This window comes from Macaca mulatta, chromosome 11, assembly GCF_049350105.2.
Source record: "Macaca mulatta isolate MMU2019108-1 chromosome 11, T2T-MMU8v2.0, whole genome shotgun sequence".
NCBI classification, from domain to species: domain Eukaryota; kingdom Metazoa; phylum Chordata; class Mammalia; order Primates; family Cercopithecidae; genus Macaca; species Macaca mulatta.
Window position 1 is genome coordinate 85,650,419 of NC_133416.1, and position 20,939 is coordinate 85,671,357.

Sequence of the window (20,939 nt, forward strand, 5' to 3'; positions counted from 1 at the left end):
ACACAAACATCCAACAGAAAGATAATGTATTATGAATCTCTTAGATACAAGACTGGATTCAGTACTAAAATTATAATCTCCATCGTAATCCTACAGGGGAAGTTAAGTAGTCCCCTATTACAGAATAGGAACATTGTGATGTAGGGAGGTTAAAGACTGTAACATGGTGGATTTGTTATTCTAAAACCTTCTATCATGACACCTAATTACTGCATCAACAATCAAAGAAAGTGGCAATTATGCTCCTCCAGCTGGGAATAAATTGACAACCAAAAAGTACGAACACCTCAAAAGTTTTGGAAATTCTCATCCATTCTCATGGGAATATCGTCGGGGGTGAGGGGTATAAATCTATGCATGGGTACATGGAACAAAGATACTCCTGGATTTCCCTATAAATTTCCCCTGACTGAAGTTGGCACTTTTCAACTTCTTAATAGCTCTATGCTTTCAAGAATAGATTAATTATGGGTTTAGACAACAAACAAACAAATATAAAGGGCATAGCATGGATTATGTGGCTCCAAATTAGGTCTTTTATCTCTTTATAGAACTCTTCCCATTTTATAATTGGATATTTATTGTACTACTTGCTTAAGTTCTTTAAGGACAGGGACTTTGCTTTAACTACAGTTACAACCCTAATTTGTAGTACAGTATTTGATATATTTTCAGTACTAATGTGATATTCATTGAATGAAGTAACAGAAGACTATGACAAAATTCACTTGGGTTTCATGAGGTAGCCTGACTTTACCTTTCTTTGGTATTGTCCTTCCTTGTGAAAGAAATTCACATATGGATCCCTTCCCAATATTTTACTATTAAACTCAGACCAACGACAAGAAGAAAACTGAAAGTGCATTTTGAGGACTATGAAGGATAATCTTTCTAGAAACAAATGTAATAAGCTCTTTATGCATATTCCTTTTTATTCTTTAAGTAAATATTAAATTGGCACCATAAGCTTGAGCTCATTTCTATATTCCCCCTACATAAAAGAAGTGAAGCACCATGAGCTTGACCTCTCCATTTCTCTATCCTCTTACATGAAAGAGGGCTTGGTTCATAGCCTCACAGGATATTCTTGGTAAATATTTTGTTAAATGAATGAGTAAATCCTGTTAGGATTATGTATTGATTCAAAGCTCTGAAAAATACAAAAGTTGTAAGGTGATAATAGGTTTAAAAAATGCAGCTGCTGTCAGGGGACAAATGTTAGTTTTTATATTGTTCCTTGCCTTCTAATGACAATCGTAGCACTTAAATATTTAGGTACTACTTTGGACCTGCGTGAACTTTGATATGTGAAATTCTCCTAGTTATAAGCAAAAGTTTGAATGTAAGTTATTCAGAGAAAGAATATAGCTGCAATAGAACAGTGTGGGCCTTGCAGAATTTTTTAGTAAAGTGAAAAAAAAAAAAAAAAAAGCCTTTTCAAAGCCCAGCACTGGCTACTATGTATTTGACCCACTGTTTCAGCCCACAATTTCAGATGTTGTGCAAACTCTAATAGAATATAACACCACCAAAAGAATAGTGTTCACTTGCTGAACCTTGCCTCTTGCTGATAGCAAAAAAAAATTTAGGCTGAGACTTCAGCTTCAAAAGACAAAACATGTGGGTTGCTTCTTAGCAGGAGTGAATCATACACATTTCAATGGAAAAATGGGAAGTCAGAGGTCATAATTGCTGTGGAATACATCTTAAGGAAGAATCAATATCAAAATGATCATTAAAGGTACCATGGAGTTCACAGGGGCCAGAGCAATAACACTTCAGGATGCTGAAAAAGAGGTGAGAGAGAAAAAGTTTTCCTGTGTGCTGGGTAAATGTGCTTTTATTTTTACCTTTGAATATAAAGCACAGTATTCTAAAATGGCAAAAAGTTATTAATAAAAATTAAAAGGGGTATAAAGATACAAATGTTCTCTTATTAAGATGGTCTTAATAAGTACTCATTACATAATATTCTGTTCTGAAGAACACACTTTCATGATTGAAGTGGATTTTATATGGAGTATTGGATAGTAAATGGGAGGAACTGGATATATCAGTTGAAACTCATGCTTGGTTGGTTGGTGCTACCATTCACTGAGTTAAGGAAAGACAGGAAAATGAATTGATTCCTGTGAAAGATAAGAGGTTTTGGGGGCATGTTCTGGTTGGGGTATATTGTTTTGTTCATTACCCAATAACCAATGCCCAGCAATGACATGACATCTAGAAGTTTCTAAGTATCTATTTGTTAAATAAATGAATGAATGATGTAAACAGAGCTGTTAAAGGCATAGTTTGAGAGGTTTGGGCTGAAAATGTAGATTTGGGAATCGTTAGTACTGAGGTGATAATTCATGGGAATTTAAAAAGAACACATATAGAGAGAGATTATAAGAGCCGATGATAAACTTTTGAATTTCTCTGTTGCAGGCAACAATTTTTTTCTCTGTAGTCCCTAGAGTTGAACAGACACATTTCAAACCTCATCCAAGTTTAGGACTTTTTGAAAACGTTGGCATTGCAAGTAAGAGAATGTGCTTGGATAAAAATGTTGCCATTAAGAATGGGAGAAGGTGTTTGGAATCTTAGTCTTGTGCATTGAAGAAGGATAAGAAAGAGGAAGAAGTAGAACCATAAGGTAAATATTTTGAGTCTCTATTGATAATGTGTGATTATAGCTTTCACAGCTATCTCATTTAATTGCTGTATCAACAAAGGAAAGTAAGGCAGACATTAAGCTGGTAATCACCATCGAAGACTGTTCTAGGCCGGGCGCGGTGGCTCAAGCCTGTAATCCCAGCACTTTGGGAGGCCGAGACGGGCGGATCACGAGGTCAGGAGATCGAGACCATCCTGGCTAACACGGTGAAACCCCGTCTCTACTGAAAAATACAGCAAAAAACTGGCCGGGCGAGGTGGCGGGCGACTGTAGTCCCAGCTACTCGGGAGGCTGAGGCAGGAGAATGGCATAAACCCGGGAGGCGGAGCTTGCAGTGAGCTGAGATCCGGCCACTGCACTCCAGCCTGGGCGGCAGAACGAGACTCCGTCTCAAAAAAAAAAAAAAAAAAAAACAAAAACTGGCTTCCTTGTAGTTGCCCTCCAATAGTTATCAAATACATTTTAAACACAGAACTTTCTCACAAATTTATTTTATGTAACCAATATCTACAAAGCTGACTTTTGTTGTCTATCCCCTTTGAAGTCTAGAATTAATAAGTTTTAAATGTGTAGATAATCATGAAAGTAGTGTGTCAGCAAAATGCTGAATAGCATAGTTAAATGGGATCTGGAATTACTCTGATGGGGAATGTTCAGAGACAGAGATGACAGCTACTTAAAGGGACTCATTTAGGTAATTTAAATTGCTTGCATATTGTGTATAAAACATTCTATCTTCTTTAATAATGAGCAACAAGTTGAAAGCCTAATGGAGCAGGCAAGACTAAAGTCCCATTTCTGATGAATCTTTTGATAAATTGGCCCTAAAATTTACATTTTATGTTTCATATTCTTAAAAGTAGATAAGCAGACATTTTTTTGGAATTAGTTTTAACAAAACCATTTTGATTAAAATTTTCTTTGTTGAAACTTAATCTGTAATTAAAGATTTTTTAATAGTTAAAATCAAATAACAGAACACCAGATTTAGAGTCATTTTTCTTTGCAAGAGCTCATAGAGATACCCTTTTAAAAATATTTCACCTGAAAAATCAGCTATAATGGCAATAACAGTATCACAAACACAATTTTAATTAACATAGTATTAATTAACAGCACATAGATTAGAATCTAAGAAAATGTATGCCCATGAGTTTATTTGCAGGTATATTACTGCAAGTTTATCAATATTTTGGTAGTTTTAATTATTTCAGAGATTTAGAATCTACTCATTAGAGTCTGATGAGCACAGGGACTATTTGGAGAAAGTGTGAGTTATATCCTGAAAATATCTCTAACATCAGTTCCAGTTGTGGCCTATAAATAGTATCAACCTATCTCCCTCCCCTTCCACATGTGATTATTCTGAGGACCAATATATTTTACTAAGTAAATGATTTTATATTTTCTTTCTCCTCTTGAACTTCATCGGTTTAATCCAAGGTCTTATGTTCTCACTCTGCTATCAGAATTACTTCTTTTGCAAATATATTCTGTTTGTTTCTGACACTCAGCATTACATTTCCCATTTTTTTGGCCTTTTTAACAAGGGCACCAAATTCCCCTAGCTACAATGATTTTTTTTTCCAGTGGATATTTAGCCAGTCCTGGCCAATCAAAGTCTCCCTGCTCCCCACTCCCATCGCTCAGCGCAGCAATTTGTTCAGGGATGAGACTGTCACTGAAATTGGTGCAATCAGACTGAACCTTGGGTTGTGTAGTCTAGTTACAGAGAAGAGGCACTCCCATCCTGCACACAGTAGAACTTGGGAGGATGTGGCCCTGGAGCAGCTGGTAGCTGTCTATCCACTTGAAAGAGCTACGGAAAATGGACACTTTCCTTTTGGATTAGAACTTGAATATAGCTAGAGGTCTCGGCAGCTTTCTTGCCACCAGGTGGAGCCTGAGCTAAAACCATCATGAAGGATAGCAGAGATGTCAGATAGAACGAGTCCTGGGAACCCAGTGTGAACTCAGTAACTGTTTCATGAAGTTACCCTCATGAAACAATTTTACTTGAGATTTCTGTAGCTTGTGACCAATGGATACTAACTGATCCATCTTTAGTCAAAAGTGCAGACTCCATATCACAATGTTCAAGTTGCTTCACAATGAGCATTTGATTACTCTCTTCAGTGTCATCAGTCACTGTTGCACAGCCATAAGGGTTCACTGCCAGACAGGCTGAACGTCTCACCATTTGCCCATCCTTTCATATTTTGCCTTTGTGTACGTGGTAAATTGCCACTCATTTTTTGACCAGCTCAAATATACCTTTTCCAATAATATTTCCTCTAACTCTCCAAGGAGGAATTATCTGTTCTCTTGATTCTCTAAGGATTTTGCTCATATTTTGGTTACTCTATATAATAAGAAAAATTGTTTCTTTATTACTCACTCTCACAACTTTTCCGATACCAAATATGGGTAGGGATTCCCACACCAACCAATTCTCAGCTGACACCTGTAGTGGCCTGCAATTTAACTCACTTCTTACACTAACTACCTGGAGTTATTAGCACAGACCCCACATAAAACTACACTCATTTCTCTCACTAGTCACAAGTCCGGAGCCTCCCGTACTGACAAGCTATTAAACAGGGGTTCTCACAATCCTCTCTTTGGGTTTGATAATTTGCTAGAATGGTTCACAGAACTCAGGAAAACAGTGACTTAATGAAACTGCCATAAAAAAAGCTTAAACAACAGGGTTAAGAGAGCTCCTAAGCTGTTGAACACATAGAGGTACTGTGAGGGTGGCATGCCCAGAGAGGGTATGGAAGCTCCATGCACTCTCCCTACCACATCTTACCCTATGCATCTCTGTCATTTGCCTGTGTCCTTTATAACACAATAGGATATGCATTGTATTATATTTATGAACTGGAAACTGTGTGTGATTAAAGACACTGGAAGTTACAGGAATGCTATCAGAGTAGCAAGAAGAAAAGTCACTGAGTCTCTAATAATCTGTTGACAGTTTTAGACCTGAGAACATTTTGTGAATTAGGTTAAATGTGCTAACATTTTGAAGAAACTGGAGGATTAACTTTTAAGCTCATTAGATCTGCAAATGGCTAAGAAATAATGCCTAGCTACTAAAAATAGATCAATTTCTTTTTCCCGAAGACTTCAAATGGCATGTTTATTAAGTCTGCACTTAGATTTTTTTCCTTCAATTTTCATTTATGTTTATCTGGTTTTTGCCTTCTTTAAAACATTTCTGAAGTTGCCTGAACACAATGCAGAAATGTTGGCAAATGCACACTCACACCTGTAATTTCCTACCTTTGAAACAAATTTTAAAATGGTGTTCATGTTTGATTGAGATACCTCTGGCTGGGGCTCAGAGTATGGCTATTCTCTCCAAATTGTTTCAATTTTTCATAACTAGGAATTTGGAGAAGTTAACAGACCTAAATTTAGGTAATAAGTTGTACTGTTAGGAATGGTAGTAGATTATGTGAATGATGACTTACAAAGGTCACAAGTGAAAATTAAGGGGCCTGTGAAATGAACTTAAACTGAAAGCAGTTTCACAGGGAAATAGATACTGTACATACCACACATTTCTATTTATACTTACAGTTCTACTCATTTAAAATCAATGCCTTCTTTAAAAAAAATAATTGAAAATAGTGTTTATCTAACAAGGTTGCTGGCACAGTACTTTCTAAAGCAAGAATTATTGATTTGTATTATGTATTTAAGTAGTAGGAAAACCTTTAAACTGCAGATTAAGACAGTTTTAACCCAGAATTCTTTTCTCCTGAATTGTACTATTTAGAATAAATTTTAGCTATATTCTCTACGTGTTATGTGAAACAATACTCCACTGGACTAATTCTTTCTTTGGGGGTAGGGGATAGCAAAGGATGTTTAGGCTTGTTTTTTTGGTATCAGCCATATGGGTGCAAATACATAAATTAAAGTCAGGTGTGGTTGGCTGTGGTGACTGATGCCAGTAATCCCAGTGCTTTGGGAGGCTGAGGCAGAAGGATTGCTAGAGGCCAGAAGTTTGAGATATGCCTAGGCAACAAAACTAGACCCTCTGTCTTTACAAAAAAGAAAAAAAAAAATAGCTGGTGGCTATGGTATGTGTATGTAGTCCCAGCTACACGGGAGCTAGAGGCTGCAGTGAGTTATTAATATGATTGTGCTACTGTGCTCCAGCTTGGGTGGCAGAGCAAGACTCTGTCTCTAAAATTTATAATAATTTTTTTAAAGTCAGGAACATAATAAGCAGGTTGTTGTGACATCCCTTTTTCCCTTTGGCACAGCTTTCCCACGGACACCCTTCCCTGCTGCTTCCGTCAAAATCTTGGAGTGTGGGAGTCAGGAGTCACTTCTTGGCAGCTTCTCCCTGGGCTGCCAAATCTGCCTCTTTCTGATCAGCCGGAAATGTGGCTTGCTCCTTCTGGAAAGCTGCCAGTATTAATGAAATCGTGTTTGACTTTTATGGCTTTGTTCCTTTACTTGAGACTCAAGACAAATGTGAGGTAGTGATCTCCTCTCTTTTTTCCCCTACACATTTCCCATGCTACACCCATGCCTGTATAATCCAGTTTAGTTTGAAGAGAGAGCATATACCTTTATAATAAAATAGCATATGCATTGTTTTTCCAACAAAAAGGAAAATAAAGGACACAGGCAAATGATGTATACATGTTTATTTTCTTGTTAAATGGATAGGATTTCTAGTTAAGTAGATAAATAAATGATTGCATAAATGTATGAATGAAATAAAGGTTACACAACAATGAAAGTTATGTCAGTAAAAGAACTGCAGTACTGATAAATGGTTCTCCCCAATTGCTCTTTTGGTAAGGGAAAAATTTAACCCTAACTGACTGCAGATGTCTCCCTGGAACTCAGCCTTTGACATAGATCCTGAATGAACCACATGATGAGCTTTAAATAGTCTGCTTAAATTGATTAAGATGGTAAGTGTTTGCTGGCTTTTCCGAGAAGATTATAAATTATTTTTAGAAAAACACAGAAATTAGGTTGAGAAAGAGAGAGATGCTTCAGTTGGGCAAAGCTCTTTGGAGAAGTACATTAGAAAAATATATGTGATGAGGCCCATCTTCCCTGTGTGACTACAACAGTGGTTATATCTGGATAGCATAATTTCATATAGGTTTATTTTCTTCCTTTTTGTTTTCATATTTGAAATAAATATCTGCTGTTTGGTAAATAGTTATGAACAAAGATCTCATGGTTAAGAAATCCTTAGTTTCAACTACAGAAATGACAATAGACAGGGTTAAGAAGAAAAAAATTTGGAGTATTTGACTTGAATAAGTAACATTTACTTTTGATATAAATTAAGTATAAATTACTAAAGTAAATCATTTCCCATTTAGTTATGACTGTAGGAGATAAAGGTTTAGGGCAGAGTTTCCCAAATTATGTTCAATAGATTATTAATATTCTGAAAGTTTGCTAGTAGGCATTCCTTAAAACCAGGATTCTATAATCAAAAAACCAGGATTCTATAATCAAACAAGTTTTAGAAACTGGAACTTAATTGAACTTAAACAAAACCAAACAGGCTTATTTTACAGCTAGTTTCTGAGAGCCATTTCATGTAATAATATGCCATATGATTCTCCAGGAGGAGATATGATGTGTAAATGTTCCCTAAAGCTCTTTCACTAAGAACTTGTCTTACCCAGAATTTTCATTAACACATGGCAAAATACAAGTTGTGGAAAAAAATATAATGGAAGGTTTCTGCTGCTGCATTTAAGTAGGACCTAATCCTGTGCAATGGTTGCTTGTTTCCAATTTTGCTTTCACATGGTTTTGGTTCACTTTTTACCATTTCTTCACATACTCAAGCATAAAATTATTTTTCCTGTTTTCCATTTATATCTGGGAGGGAGAAACAAGATACTTTTTAACTTTTTTACAGATAGGGTATGTTGTTATGAATTGTACTTTCTCATAAGACGACACACCCAGATAATTTGTTTTTTTCTTTTTTTTCTGAGATGGAGTTTTGCTCTTGTTGCCCAGGCTGGAGTGCAATGGTGCAATCTCGGCTTACTCCAGCCTCTGCCTCCCGGGTTCAAGCAACCTCCTACCTTAGCTTCCTATGTAGCTGGGATTACAGGCATGCACCACCACACACGGCTAATTTTTTTGTATTTTAAGTAGACACGGGGTTGCTCCATGTTGGTCAGTCTGGTCTCAAACTTCTGACCTCAGGTGATCTGCCCACCTTGGCCTCCACAAGTACTGGGATTACAGGCATAAGCCACTGCACCTGGCCCACTTATTACCATGATAACCATAAAGAAGATTTTAATGGATACCTGTGTAAGCACCAGATCTTAGAAACAAAACATTACAGTTGAGGTGAATTCTCTAGTCCTCTCCTGATTCCCACCCATTAACTCCAAAAGTTGGCATCTGTTGAATTTGAATACTTTAAATACATATCTTTATATTTCTATAATGACATGTCTTATAAATTATAATGACTTATAAATTATTTATTATCAATATTCCATTGGTTCCTGAGAAACATCTCTTTTCCAATGTTTGAATGTTCTTCTATACATGTTTATGATATATGAATATATGCTTTTATCCTATTCATTGTTTCCACAGACCTATCAACTACTGAATGTTTTAAAATCCATGTCCATGTGCAGAAACTTTCTTCATTTTGAATTAGTGTTGTCAGCTGCTTCTTGTAATTCTTACTTTTTTGTCATTTAAAATCGATATTAAGTGTAATCTGTATGATTTAAAATTTTAAATTAGCTGTGTTTCCATTTATCTTCAGTAATTTTTTTCAAGTCTATTATGTTTGATAGTAGACTATATATAGCTATATCTGATTGTTACAGATCTTAATTTTTAATATTTCTGATTCTTTGTTTAAAACGTCTCTTACAGAGTATAGTGAAAATATTTTTAACCCAATATGAAAATACCTATTTTTAACTGATAAATTTACTTAATATTTACTGTGTTTATCAATATACTTGCATTTAATACTACTAAACCTAGCTTTCAATATATATACTGCTTTTTCTTCTTCCTTTTTAATATTAGAGTACCTTATTTGAAATGCTTGAGATATTTATATATGTGTTGTTATACTGGTTTGTAAGTTATACCTTGATTTTTAATCAATAGCCATAAATATTTAACATGCATATTTAACTGTCTAAAGTAAATTAATATTCCTAAGCTGCTTCTGAGCAATTTAGTAATTTTTTTCACCCCCAACAACTTTTTCAGTTTACATATTACTGTTTCCCAGTCTTTTCATTGTACCAGAACAATTTTGGTTTTAGCCCCCAAATTATACAGTTATCACTTGTTTAGATTCATCCACATATTTATGATTTTCTTAGGTCATCAATCTAGGTTGTCTTCTGTATTTTATTATTTCTGTTGACAGGCTACTTAAATTTATTTGTTTCTGTGATGGGTCTAGAGATTGACAGAGTAAAAACTAATTATTGGGTTTCTAAGTCATCTTACACTCAGGAAACTTCAGCTTAGTGCTCAAGCCTCCTCCTATCACAGACAAATCACTGCCATGCCATCCTCTAAAACTCTAAGAATTTAAAAGTGATTTAATCCCAAAAGTAGTGGATAATTTTGTTACTAGCTCTTCCCACCTTCACCTCCACCTCTTGCCTCCCATTCATGACTCCCCCATTCCTTCATTGACAATGTCAGATACAAAAGAAGTTCCTCTTCAAAGATTTTGCTTGTTCAGCACCCTTGTTCTTTGTTCCCTACTTCTAAGGCCAAACAAACTTCCTTATCCTTTGTGCCTGTCTTAGTTTCAGTAAACAACCTTCCCTCTGGTTCTTATCTACAGAGATGACATCTGCTACCCACTGTATAAATTACTCCTACTGTTGCAACAGCTCTTCCCACCAAAAATGCCTTTCCCGCCAGTGTAACCACCTTCCTGCACCTTTCAAGTTAGCCAATGGAGTTCAGCTTAGATTGTGCAGTTCAACTCCAGCCAGTGGAGGCAGGACAGAGGGACAAGCTGCATTAGGGATAAAAATCCCTTCCCTCCTTTGTTCGGTGTGCTCTCATCATGACCAGACTTGTGAGCAGCACTCTTCTGCAGCAGTAAATTTTGCCTTGCTAAGAAATCCTTTAACTGCTCGTTCTTTCTGTGACTCCAAGCTTTACTTCCAACAATTCTAGGGGTTTGTCTGGTCACCCCTTGGGAGATGACACATCACACTGCCTCACTGCTTTGGCCTCAGGGGCTGAAGATCAAGACCTACTCATTGTGATGAATAAATCTGGGCTCTCAGCAATGCAGCGAGAAAAAGGTTTGCCTATCAACACTGTGGCAACCAGGTAATTCTGTGCACAGGCCAAGGTAAGAAACTTTGCAGGGGCAAAAAAGTATCTCCTTGGTGGTTGGGGTATCTTGGAGGTTGAAAGTGCGTGAATGGTAACAAGCACTACTGCTGTGCAAAGTGAGTGAGTCCAATCTGCAGTTCCATGGTCACCTTATACGGCTTAGTGTAGCCCTTCAGGGGTCCTGTCAGGGGTTTATACTGGCCTGCTAATGCTAAGAGGAGCCTGAAATATTCCCTCTGGGGAAGTGACCAGAGAGGATGAAGCAAAAGAAGAATGCAAGGAACCTGCAGCAGGTGGGGTTAAACCTCTAGAGAAGGGAAGGCAAGAAATCTCTTGTATGAGGGATTGACCTTAACCAGTACCCAAGATTGGAAATACCCCAAGTAAGGCAGGGAGTAAGAAGGATAGAGCTAACAACAATCATATTCCTCTTGATAGTCCCCTAGGTCTCATGTTAAAATATCAGAAAGGGGGGTGTGCCCAAGATGGCCGAATAGGAAGAGCTCCAGCCTCCAGCTCCCAGCGTGAGTGACACAGAGGACGGGTGATTTCTGCATTTTCAACTGAGGTACTGGGTTCCTCTCACTGGGGCATGTCGGACAGTTGGTGCTGGTCCGAGGGTGCAGCCTGACCAGCAAGAGCTGAAGCAGGGCAAAGCATTGCCTCACCTGGAAAGCACAAGGGGGAAGGGAATTCCTTTTCCTAGCCAAAGGAAAGTGAGACACACAACACCTAGAAAATCGGGTAACTCCCACCCTAATACTGCACTTTACCAAGGGTCTTAGCAAATGACATACCAGGAGATTATATCCCACACCTGGCCCAGAGGGTCCCACACCCAAGGAGCCTCCCTCATTGCTAGCACAGCAGTCTGAGATCTAACTGCAAGGCAGCAGTGAGGCTGGGGGAGGGGCGCCCGCCATTGCTGAGGCTTAAGTAGGTAAACAAAGCCGCTGGGAAGCTCGAATTGGGTGGAGCCCACCACAGCTCAAGGAGGCCTGCCTGCCTCTATAGACTCCACCTCTGGGGACAGGGCATAGCTAAACAAAAAGCAGCAGAAACTTCGGCAGAGGTAAATGTCCCTGTCTGATAGCTCTGAAAAGAGCAGTGGATCCCCCAGCATGGAGATTGAGATCTGAGAATGGACAGACTGCCTGCTCAAGTGGGTCCCTGACCCCTGAGTAGCCTAACTGGGAGACATCCCCCACTAGGGGCATACCGACACCCCACCCCTCACATGGCTGGGTACACCCCTGAGACGAAGCTTCCAGAGCAAGAATCAGACAGCAACACTCACTGTTCAGCAATATTCTATCTTCTGCAGCCTCTGCTGCTGATACCCAGGCAAACAAGGTCAGGAGTGGACCTCAAGCAAATTCCAACAGACCTACAGCTGAGGGTCCTGACTGTTAGAAGGAAAACTAACAAACAGAGAGGACACCCACAACAAAACCCCATTAGTACATCACCATCATCAAAGACCAAAGGCAGATAAAACCACAAAGATGGGGAAAAAAGCAATGCAGAAAAGCTGGAAATTCAAAAAATCAGAGCACATCTCCCCCTCCAAAGGAACACAGCTCATCAGCAGCAACGGAACAAAGTTGGATGGAGAATGACTGACGAGTTGAGAGAAGAAGGCTTTTCAGTCCATCTAACTTCTCAGAGCTAAAGGAGGAACTACGTACCCAGCGCAAAGAAACTAAAAACCTTGAAAAAAGAATGGATGAATGGATAACTAGAATAATCAATGCAGAGAAGACCTTAAAAGAACTGATAGAGATGAAAACCATGACATGAGAACTACGTGACAAATGCACAAGCTTCAGTAACCGACTAGATCAACTGGAAGAAAGATTATCAATGATTGAACATCAAATGAATGAAATGAAGTAAGAAGAGAAGTGTAGAGAAAAAAGAGTAAAAAGACATGAACAAAGCCTCCAAGAAATATGGGATTATGTGAAAAGACCAAATCTACGTCTGATTGGGGTGCCTGAAAGTGATGGGGAAAAAGGAACCAAGTTGGAAAACACTCTGCAGGATATCATCCAGGAGAACTTCCCCAACCTAGTAAGGCAGGCCAACATTCAAATTCAGGAAACACAGAGAACGCCAGAGACACTCCTCGAGAAGAGCAACTCCAAGTTACACAATTGTCAAATTCACCAAAGTTGAAATGAAGGAAAAACTGTTAAGGATAGCCAGAGAGAAAGGTTGGGTTACCCACAAAGGGAAGCCCATCAGACTAACAGCAGATCTCTTGGCAGAAACTCTACAAGCCAGAAGAGAGTGGGGGCCAATATTCAACATTCTTAAAGAAAAGAATTTTCAACCCAGAATTTCATATCCAGCCAAACTAAGTTTCATAAGTGAAAGACAAATAAAATCCTTTACAGACAAGCAAATGCTTAGAGATTTTGTCAACACCCGGGCCTGCCCTACAAGAGATCCTGAAGGAAGCACTAAACATGGAAAGGAACAACAGGTACCAGCCATTACAAAAGCATGCCAAAATGTAAAGACCACTGATGCTAGGAAGAAACTGCATCAACTAACGTGCAAAATAAACAGCTAATATCATAATGACAGGATCAAGTTCACACATAACAATATTAACCTTAAATGTAAATGGACTAAATGGTCCAATTAAAAGACACAGACTGGCAAATTGGATAGAGTCAAGACCTATCAGTTTGCTGTATTCAGGAGACCCATCTCACAGGCAGAGACACACATAGGCTCAAAATAAAGGGATGGAGGAAGATCTACCAAGCAAATAGAAAACAAAAAAAGGAGGGGTTGCATTCCTAGTCTCTGATAAAACAGACTTCAAACCATCAAAGATCAAAAGAGACAAAGAAGGCCATTACATAATGGTAAAGGAATCAATTCATCAGAAAGAGCTAACTATCCTAAATATATATGCACCCAATACAGGAGCACCCAGATTCATAAAGCATGTCCTTAGAGACTTACAAAGAGACTTAGACTCCCATATGATAATAATGGGAGACTTCAACACCCCACTGTCAACATTAGACAGATCAACGAGACAGAAAGTTAACAAGGATATCCAGGACTTGAACTCAACTCTGCACCAAGCAGACCTAATAGACATCTACAGAACTCTCCACCCCAAAGCAACAGAATATACATTCTTCTCAGTACCACATATTTGAAGAATCAAATAGATGCAATAAAAAATGATAAAGGGGATATCACCACCGACCCAACAGATATACAAACTACCATCAGAGAATAAACACCTCTACACAAACAAACTAGAAAACCTAGAAGAAATGGATAATTTCCTGGACACTTATACTCTCCCAAGACGAAACCAGGAAGAAGTTGAATCCCTGAATAGATGAATAGCAGGCTCTGATATTGAGGCAATAATTAATAGCCTACCAACTAAAAAAAAGTCCAGGACCAGACGAATTCACAGCCAAATTCTACCAGAGGTAAAAGGAGGAGCTGGTATCATTCCTTCTGAAACTATTCTACTCAATAGAAAAAGAGGGAATCCTCCCTAACTCATTTTATGAGGCCAACATCATCCTGATACCAAAGCCTGGCAGAGACATAACAAAAAAATTTTAGACCAATATCCCTGATGAACATCGATGCAAAAATCCTCAAAAAAATACTGGCAAACTGAATCCAGCAGCACATCAAAAAGCTTATCCACCATGATCAAGTGGGCTTCATCCCTGGGAGGTAAGACTGGTTCAGCATATGCAATTCAATAAACATAATCCAGCATATAAACAGAACCAAAGACAAAAACCACATGATTATCTCAATAGATGCAGAAAAGGCCTTTGACAAAATTCAACAGCCCTTCATGCTAACAACTCTCAATAAATTCAGTATTGATGGGACATATCTCAAAAATAATAAGAGCTATTTATGACAAACCCACAATCAGTATCATACTGAATGGGCAAAAACTGGAAGCATTCCCTTTGAAAACTGGCACAAGACAGGGATGCCCTCTCTCACCACTCCTATTCAACATAGTGTTGGAACTTCTGATCAGGGCAATCAGGCAGGAAAAGATATAAAGGGTATTTAGTTAGGAAAAGAGGAAGTCAATTGTCCCTGTTTGCAGATGACATGATTGTATATTTAGAAAACCCCATTGTCACAGCCCAAAACCTCCTTAAGCTGATAAGCAACTTCAGCAAAGTGTCAGGATACAAAATCAATGTGCAATAATCACAAGCATTCTTATACACCAGTCACAGACAAACAAAGAGCCAAATCATGAATGAACTCCCATTCACAATAGCTTCAAGGAGAATACCTAGGAATCCAACTTACAAGGGATGTGAAGGACCTCTTCAAGGAGAACAACAAACCACTGCTCAGTGAAATAAAAGAGGACACAAACAAATGGAAGAGCATACCATGCTCATGGATAGGAAGAATCAATATCATGAAAATGGCCATACTGCCCTAGGTAATTTATAGATTCAATGCCATCCCCATTAAGCTACCAATGACTTTCTTCACAGAATTGGAAACAACTACTTTAAAGTTCATATGGAACCAAAAAAGACCCAGCATTGCCAAGACAATCATAAGCCAAAAGAACAAAGCTGGAGGCATCACGCTGCCTGACTTCAAACTATACTACAAGGCTACAGTACCAAAACAGCATGGTACTGGTACCAAAAAAGAGATATAGACCAATGGAACAGAACAGAGCCCTCAGAAATAATACTACACATCTACAACCATCTGATCTTTGACAAACCTGACAAAAACAAGAAATGGGGAAAGGATTCCCTATTTAATAAATGGTGCTGGGAAAACTGGCTAGCCATAAGTAGAAAGCTGAAACTGGATCCCTTCCTTACAAATTATACAAAAATTAATTCAAGATGGATTAAAGACTTAAATGTTAGACCTAAAACCATAAAAACCCTAGAAGAAAACCTAGGCAATACCATTCTGCACATAGGCATGGGCAAGGACTTCATGACTAAAACACCAAAAGCAATGGTAACAAAAGCCAAAATTGACAAATGGGATCTAATTAAACTAAAGAGCTTCTGCACAGCAAAAGAAACTACCATCAGAGTGAACAGGCAACCTACAGAATGGGAGAAAATTTTTGCAATCTACCCATCTAACAAAGGGCTATTATCCAGAATCTACAAGTAACTTAAACAAATTTACAAGAAAAAATCAAACAACCCCATCAAAAAGTGGGCAAAGGATATGAACAGACACTTCTCAAAAGACATTTATGCAGTCAACAGACACATGAAAAAATGATCATAATCACTCACCATCAGAGAAATGCAAATCAAAACCACAGTGAGATACCATATCACATGAGTTAGAATGGCAATCATTAAAAAGTCAGAAAACAACAGGTGCTTGAGAGGATATGGAGAAATAGGAACACGTTTATACTGTTGGTGGGATTGTAAACTAGTTCAACCATTGTAGAAAACAGTGTGGCGATTCCTCAAGGATCTAGAACTAGAAATACCATTTGACCCAGGCATCCCATTACTGAGTATATACCCAAAGGATTATAAGTCATGCTGCTATAAAGACACATGCGCACGTATGTTTATTGCGACACTATTCGCAATAGCAAAGACTTGGAATCAACCCAAATGTCCATCAGTGACAGACTGGATTAAGAAAATGTGGCACATATACACCATGGAATACTATGCAGCCAAAAAAAGGATGAGTTAGTGTCCTTTGTAGGAACATGGATGCAGCTGGAAACCATCATTCTCAGTAAACTATCGCAAGGACAAAAAACCAAACACTGCATGTTCTCACTCATAGGTGGGAATTGAACAATGAGAACACTTGGACACGGGAAGGGGAACATCACACACCGGGTCCTATTGTGTGGAGGGGGTCGGGGAGAGGGATAGCATTAGGAGATATACCTAATGTAAATGATGAGTTAATGGGTGCAGCACACCAACATGGCACATGTATACATATGTAACAAACCTGCATGTTGTGTACATGTACCCTAGAACTTAAAGTACTAAACATAAGAAAAAGCAAAAAATGATAAATTGTTGCTGTTTTATTGGGACTCAAGGACCCATCCTCAAACCCTCTATTTTCTGGCCAAACTTTGGGTCAAATGAGGATGTAATGTGTCAGCTTTTAGTTCAATATTTAAATAATAAAATTCGGTTTATCAAGAAGAACTGGACAATGTGCTTTGTTGGAAACAGGGACTTGTCCTCCTTTATCCCTTAAAAACAAGGGAAAATTTCAGTTTAACACCTCAAAAGGGAAAGTGAGACAAGCTAGTCCCCATACCTAAAGACCCTAATGCATGGGATCCCATAGACCATATTCCTCTGCTCAGTACCCCACAACCCTTCCCCCCAGGAAGATGCTGCTGCCATAAATCCCATTCCAGATCCTTCCACTGCTCACATTGTCCCTCCTCCTTACAACCCCGACTCTTGGGAATTATCTCATGAGGCTGTCCTTTACCCCTCCCTAAGAGGACTGTAATGTGAGACCGAGCAATATAAAAAGGATATTCAAAACTTCCCTTGCCCCGGCCACCCAAGAATCAACTTCAACTTTCATTCCCCTTAAGAGAGGTGCCACAGGGAGGAGGAGCCACTGGCTTCATAAATGCTCCCCTCACCAGTTCAGAAGTTTGAAGTTTAAAAAATCTGAAACCACTGTTAGATGACCCTTAGTTAGATGACCCTTAGTTAGATGACCCTTATGGAGTGGCAAAATCAAATTGATCAATTTTTAGGACCTCAGCTATACACTTGGGTCGAATTAATGTCCATCCTAGGCATCCTCTTTTTGGGGGAGAAAAGAAGTATGATCGGTAGGGCTGCTATGGTAGTCTGGGAATGTGAACATCTTCCTGGTCAAAGTGTTCCTACCACGGACCAAAAGTTCCCTGCCCAAGACCCCCAGTGGGACAATAACAATGTGGCCCACTGGGAAAATATGCAAGATTTAAGGGAAATAACAAGAATTCGGGAATCAGAATGTCTTCTATTGTTTACAAAATGTGTGTTAGGGGACAAAGGTGACTTGAGTTCTATAACAACTTCCATCTACTTTCTGCCTGTCCTTTAGGATCTCTGGTTCTCAACTGGCTAAAGTGATGTTCCCTAGTCTTTCTCAGCTCGTGTGTGAACCAGGGAATCCACATAGTATCTGAAATATATAGGTGCTATCATTATCACTACAACTACCCTTAGGCTCAAGATGACACTACCTCATAGAGAAGACTCTCTTCCTCGAGAAAAGAGAAGACACTGAAAAGGAGCCTCAACAGACTGGCAAACTTCATGCCATGACTGGGAACAGTCTGCTCCTTGCTGCTGCCATAAGCCTAGTACTCTCTCCCCCTTCATGGAAGTAGTAGCTCTGGTCCAGTTTACTGCATACGGGTCACACCATCCTAACAAGGCCTTTCCTGAGCATCACCTATCCCTGGCTAGCCACTGTCTCTTACAGTCTTGTCTTCTCCCCTCACTGGCACACACAAAAAAATACCAACTTTATCTACCTGGCTGGGGCTTTCTCCTGTTTGGGGGTTTCCTGTATGTTGCTTCCCTTTTGCTTCAGTCTTTGTCTAAACTGAGCACGTGTTCTCTTTCCATTCCCTGGACCAGATTTTCTTTTCATTAATTGGTAGGTCTCTTCTCTTCCTCCAGGGCATCAGGTGTTTGTACCTATCCGTTCACTTTTCCAATCTCCATCTGCTCACTTTGAAATAAATTGCTTGCTTTTTTCTTATTTATTGAATTATTTGGGTGAGGGGTGAGAAAAATTCAATAATTTCTATAATCAATTTTTTTTTTGTTTTCCATTATGTTTGCCAATGGATTATTGTTATCTGAGTCTTTTTTCTCCTGTAAATAAATAGCATCATCCTGTGAGTCAAAGACATCTTTAATACTAAGCTGCATGAAATGATATTGACAAATGACCTGCCCCTGAGTAGGGCAAATGCATGAGAGCTTTATTATGGACACCAAGAAAGAGGAATGGAATATAGGTCTAAAGTCAAATCAGTGTCAAAGTAAACCAAAGCAACCGATTAAATGGAGGCACTTTGTAGGACCTATATCAATTAATGATTTAAGAAATCTTAAATAAAATGCTCTGAGAATTAAAAATACTTCTTAAAGCATTTCTTCTCTCTCTCCCAGAGGCTAGGGAACACTCAATTGGAATTCTGTGGCACATGTGTAAAGTAAAAATGGAATGTCCATGAATTATGCACAAAGTTCTTAATTGCACACTGTCACTGGAGCCATTGTCACCCACCACCAAATCTTGTGTCTCCAAAAAAAAAAAAAAAAAGGAAGTTCACATTGTTAGACATGCCATGTCGAATTAAGGTGAGAAATATGCAGAATACCCAGCCCCATAATGGGAAACTGAAGAACTAAAATTGCACATTGAATATGTTGTTCAGACAAAAAAACCCACTAAATTCCCTTTGAATTTTACAGTAATTTACACTGAAAAAATTACGGGCTGGCATTTCAAAGTAACATTTTAGAAGAAGAAAATGGGTACTTTAGAAAAATTTTCTTTCTGCATACACTGTCAGAATAGATTTTTTTTTTTCAGATGGGGAAAATCCCTGTATGCTGGATTCTATCTTTGAAGGTAGAAGAGAAAGGATGGAAAATATCACGTGCCTTAAATACATCTTTCTGTATCTTACCTCCCAATTTTTTTTTCTAGCATGGCCTCAGAAAGATTGATCTTACCACTGCTGAAAACTGAAGATGAGAAGCAGTTTCAGTAAGAACAACAGAGTAAACAAAGCTAAGATAACAACAGTGAATGCCACGAATTCTGAATAGAACATGACATGGATAAACTGATTTGTTCTACTTCATTAAGTTACATTGAAGTTGGAGAAGTTTGCAGAACTTTGGCATACATAGAGGTCACAATAGTATATGTTTTTATCAAACTGAATTCTAACTGTTAGAAGGTAAGACAGTGAATAATGGCAATACTGCAGAGTGGTTAGGAGAATGTGAGCTTTGTGGTCAGACAGAAAACTGCTTCAAATCTCAACCGTGTCATTTAGGAGTTGGGTGCGGGCAAGTTATTTAACCTGGGTCTGGTCTTACTTCTCACATCTGTGTATATCATAGGGTAATTGTTTATTATCTAGTGAGAATTAAAAAAATTTTCAAAATTAAATAAAATGGAAGGATTCAATATGATGCCTGGCAGGCATGTATATATTAAGGTCTCAATAAATGCTATTTGTTTTTATTTATTATTATTACAATAAAAAAGTCATAGTGGAAAAAGCCAAATTCTCATTTTGGTTTAAAACTTTTCCATATTATTATCACTTAATGTTTTAGAGACAAGATCTCCCTCTTTCACTCAGGCTTGGGTGCAGTGGTGAAATCATACATAGCCCACTGCAACCTCAAACTACTGAGCCCAAGGGATCCTACTGCTTAAGCTGGGACTACTGGTGTGTGCCACCGTGTTTGGCTAACGTTTTTTATTTTTTGTAGAGATGGGGGTCTTGCTGTTGCCTAGGATTTATTTCAGTATTTTTTACTATTAATTAATACTATTATTTACTATTAATACTATTACTATTAATACTATTGAGCTTAACAGATGAAAGTTATTCACCATAAACTTTAAAGAACTGTGGAAAAATTATGTTGAAACTTTTTACGTTATCTCAATTCTGCTTCATCCACTTCCCTGGTTATTCATCAGCTTTGAACACTTCTTCTAAAAGTTAAATACTTGTCAGTCCTCCTAATGGCCTCCAAGGAGAGAGATGTCAAGAATTTCATTTGAAGCCTATTTTGGTGTTTAATCCTGCTGAGCCTGTGTCTCTACAATTTAGCATTCAGTGAAAGCAATAAATGGTGATCATCTCATCAAGAAATTG

The 20,939-nt window shown here is 38.3% G+C and overlaps 1 long non-coding RNA gene across 1 annotated transcript in view; it reads left to right on the forward strand.

The window, feature by feature from the left end:
* LOC107000947 (uncharacterized) overlaps positions 1-20,337 on the forward strand; it is a 40,793-nt gene extending 20,456 nt beyond the window's left edge. Inside the window, exons 2-4 of the long non-coding RNA XR_013400681.1 lie at positions 10,850-11,582; positions 19,206-19,395; positions 19,748-20,337. This is a non-coding gene — a long non-coding RNA (uncharacterized LOC107000947). The remainder of the gene's footprint in view (positions 1-10,849; positions 11,583-19,205; positions 19,396-19,747) is intronic.
* The last annotated feature ends 602 nt before the right edge of the window (positions 20,338-20,939 follow it).